A 4,437-nucleotide genomic window follows, 5' to 3' on the forward strand; every position below is an offset into this window, starting at 1 on the left:
TTGTTGTTCCAGAAGAGTTATTCACATATGCATTGCTTATCTTTTATCTTTTTCTTTTTGGAATGAGAATCTGTTTGATTGTGGTTTTATTTACTGAGATGAAAATGCTGGGAGCACAACAAGCCAGAAGGAGTTGGATGAGTGGTGAGAAAAACAAAAGCTCTGTTTTGACACATTTTATTTATTTATTTATTTACTTACTTACTTACTTACTTAAATTTGTTTTGTTTTGTCTTGGTACATTTTAAGTTTGGGAGGTCTATTAGATATCTAACTTGAAATAAATATTAAAATATCAGTTGTGGAACTTAGTGAAGAGTTGGTAGATATAGATTTAGATTTTTAAAAACATCATAAATCTATATTTAGCTAAAACCATATAATTGTATAACCAAGCTCATGAAGAGAATGTAGAGAGAATAGATTGGGCCCCAGATCAGACTGGAAGATGGGAGAGAAGCCAATGTGAGGATGAAGGGAGCAGTGAGTGAGGAAAGAGAAACACCAGGAACCCATGTCATCAGTGTGGTGTCAGGGATCATGGGTGATTGTATGTCTCATGTAAACTCTTCCACTCCTAGATCTGTAGTTAATTTGGAAATACATTTCCCACAGATGCTTAATTATCTTCTAATCTTAATGAATTTTACATGCCAATAGCAAAATGCTGTTTTTAAAAGGTGTAGTTCTCGATTCTACTTTATTTCTTAGTTTTCTTGACTCATGCCTCTCTGTCAATCTAAAGTTTTCTGCATTGAAGGTATCAGGAAAAATAGTTGTAAAGTCTTCATCCTTAATCTATTTATCCTTAAGCCGTTTGATCATTTTGTTCAGAGCTTTTGTTAATCCCTTTTGTACCTATTTGGGATCTAGGAGCACTAGTTTTGTCCAGTTCTATAAGTCTCCTGTCTGTCTTCTTTTTAACTATTGAGTCTGCCGATTATTTCTTAAGCCCATCTTTTTCTTGTAATATCTTGCTCAGCATATTCAGTAGCAACCAGAACATATTTTTAACCTTCTGTTTTCTAACATTTTCCCTTAAAGCTTCTGACTGAGGAAACAATATTCTTTCCTACTTAGAACAGACAGCAGTATTAATAATTTTGTCACTACCTGATACAGGTAATCATCTCTTCAACATTCAGGAATAATTTTGTCACAGATGTCCTCTCAGATTCCAGGCCAGATATTATTGTTTTGACAGTTGCACCCTTCTTTTGGTACTGATTTCTGTATCACTTTTCCTCCTATTTTACATGACAGAACTGATTATAAGACTTTAACCCAAATTCATGGAGGCTGGGGAATTTAGAAAGTGGATGGGAATTTTCTGAGCACTAACAGTATTGTCCACATTACATTATAATGATTTCTCTTTTAACTTCTTCCCTTTTCCTTCCTAACTTCTTTCCTTTTTTCTTCCTTTTGGTAGAAAAGAAGAAAGAGCAGGACAGAAGACAGAATCAGGTCTGCATAAGAATGAAAGACTGGGTTCCCAAGAAAATGTGTTTGAGTTGGGGTTACTTATAGGAAGTTGTGGAAAAGCGACAGAATGTAAGCTCAGACTTGAAAGATGAACATTTTATTTTCTCAGGATAGAAAGATTGGATAGAGTAATGATTTCCAAAACTGGCTCATCAAAATCTCAAGTTTCTTTTTTTACAAGTATAAACACCAGTTTTCATCCTAGACCCATGAAATGAGACTTGCCAAATATAGTACTCTGCATTTTATGTTTGCTGAAAATATAGTATCTCCATTTTATGCATCTTTCTATATTGTGAAAAGAATGTTCTACTTCCTCTGGTTCACAAACTGTTCTTTTCATAATATAGGGAGCTCAAATCAATTCTTAGTATTAAAAAAATCACCAGTTTTATCACCACAGTAGAATTCTAAACTTCATGAATCTGTGTCATGATCTTTAATTGCTTTGCTTAATATTGTCACATTTTTAGGGTTCCAAGTAATTTTTCAGTACCAGGAAAGGTCTACAAGGCTCATTACAGAAATCTGACTCATACTTTGTGATTACTAAGATTAGTAATTCTAAGCTGGCACATAGATAATTTGGAGAAAATCAGTTTAAATAAATGTTTTTGTGATGCTTTAATTTGACTACATTAGCATCATATTACTAACATAACTTACATAAGTTTCTTCAAAATTGAAAGTATCTGTTTTAGAAGTTAGATCCCAGTTTCAGGCAGGGTATCAGCATGAAACAGATGGCACAGTCAAATTAGAATACTTCAGGGAGTTTTTAATAAAGAGAATATTTATGAAAGTGTGAACGGAGTATAGCATATCAGAAAGGATGGTATGATTCTAAGGAGCTAATAATGGCAAAGCTAGGACCTTCTAGGACTAAAAGAAGGAAGGTAGGGAGCAATTACGGGAAGGGAAGGGAAGGGAAGGGAAGGGAAGGGAAGGACGATAGCTTGGGAGGCACAGCCACCTCCATTCAACCTACCGTACTCCAGAACGAGGGTAACCCTGTAGGGAAGGAGCCAGAGTAAGAAATGCCCTCACTTCACTGTCCTACTTCTGGCTGACTGCCTTCCAGGGATCTCATTGACTGACATACACCAGTAGCTAGAAAATAAGAAATGCAACAGATAATGTGATTTTTCTGCAAATGTTCTTTTCCCATATGTTGTATCAAGTTAAATCGGATGTTGGGCCCAACCTATGAGTAAGGTCATTGTTGAATTAATCTGCGTGGACTGCCATAACAAAATACCACAGACTTTGTAAAATGATGGAAATTTAATTTCTTGTTTCACGTTGCTGGAGGCTAGAAGTCCAATATAAGGTGTGTCAGCAGGGCTGGTGTCCAGTGAAGAGACTCTCAGCTTGCAGACTGCTGCCGTTTCACTGTGTGCTCACATGGTCTTTCCTTTGTGTGCAAATGCGCAGATTTCTGGTCTCTCTTCCTCTTCTTATAAAGACACCAGTCCTATTGGATTAGGACCCCACCCTATAACCTCATTTAATTTTCGTTATCTCCATAAAGGCCCTGTCTCCAAATACAGCCACATTGGGGGTTAGGGCATCAGCATATCAATTTTGGGGGAATATAGTTCAGTCCATAACATAGGGGATATTCTTAAGATGAGTATATTTTATTAGTTCAAAATCATGACTACTTCAGCCCGTAAAGCCAGTTAATAATGGTAATTCGTCTATTTTTATAGGCATAAATTTTGGAATATGTGATAAGGAGTAAGTTTTAAAGTTACATATCAATCTTCTAATATATCTATTGTTCTTATCTGTTTTACATATTGATAAAGTACATGTTTTTATGAAGGAGTTAAAGAGTTATAAATAAAAAGGTTTTTTTTTAAGGATGCCTTTCAATTTTAGGAACTTCGTAAATTACATAGCTGAAATTCCAAAACTGATTCTTAGAGTGATTTCTACTCCTCTTTTGAGAGAGTAACAGTTTGAGTACTCCCTAGATTCCACTATTGACAAATCACTTTTGAGGCAAGCAATGAGAAGTTTTTTAATCCTTGTTATTTGACAAAATTATTTTAATTTCTTGTAACATTATGAGTTGTGCATTCTTATTAAAATTCCAGCTAGTAATATGCCCACCTCTGTTGGGTATTTATTTAAAATATCAAGAACTCAAAAGCTAATTTTCTTTGGGTTTGCTTTAACTGTTAAGTCCATTTATCACTTTTTTTTTCTAAAGGCCGTGATGATCTGTGAATCTACATTGCCCAACAGGAATGATTTCAATTGTTAAAATTATCACCAAGATTCTAAAGGTGTTCAGTAAAGGAAAGGTATTTTTTTCTATCCATATCAATACATTTTACTTTTTTATTATTTTTTAAAGTTTATTTATTTATTTTGAGGGGGGGAGAGCACAGTAGAGGAGGAACAGAGAGAGCAGAGAGAGAGAATCCCAAACAGCTCCTGCACTGTCAGTACAGAGCCTGATGTGGGGCTCAAGCTCACGAAACAAGAGATCATGACCTAAGCTGAAATCAAGAGTTGGACACTTGACTAATTGACCAGGTACCCCCCCATATCAATACATTTTTTTTCTTAGATATGGTCCCTAAAGAATAAGTGACAAAAGAAAAAATTATATAAATTGGACTTCATCAACACTAAAAACTGTTGTGCTTCAAAGGACACCATCAAGTGAAAAGATAATTCATAGAATAAGAGAAAATGTTTGCAGATCATATATTTGACTACTTGTATCCAGAAGTAGTAAAAAAATCTCTTACAACTACTAAAAAAAAGATGAATAGCCTAATTAAAATTGGTTAAATGATTTGAATAGACATTTCTTCAAAAATACATACAAAGTACCATGAAAAGATGTTCTAATTCAGTAGCCATCTGAGAAATCAATATCATTTCACACTCTCTAGGATGACTGTCACACACACAAAAAAAACAGATAATAACAAA

The sequence above is a fragment of the Prionailurus viverrinus genome, chromosome A1 (assembly GCF_022837055.1).
Source record: "Prionailurus viverrinus isolate Anna chromosome A1, UM_Priviv_1.0, whole genome shotgun sequence".
NCBI classification, from domain to species: domain Eukaryota; kingdom Metazoa; phylum Chordata; class Mammalia; order Carnivora; family Felidae; genus Prionailurus; species Prionailurus viverrinus.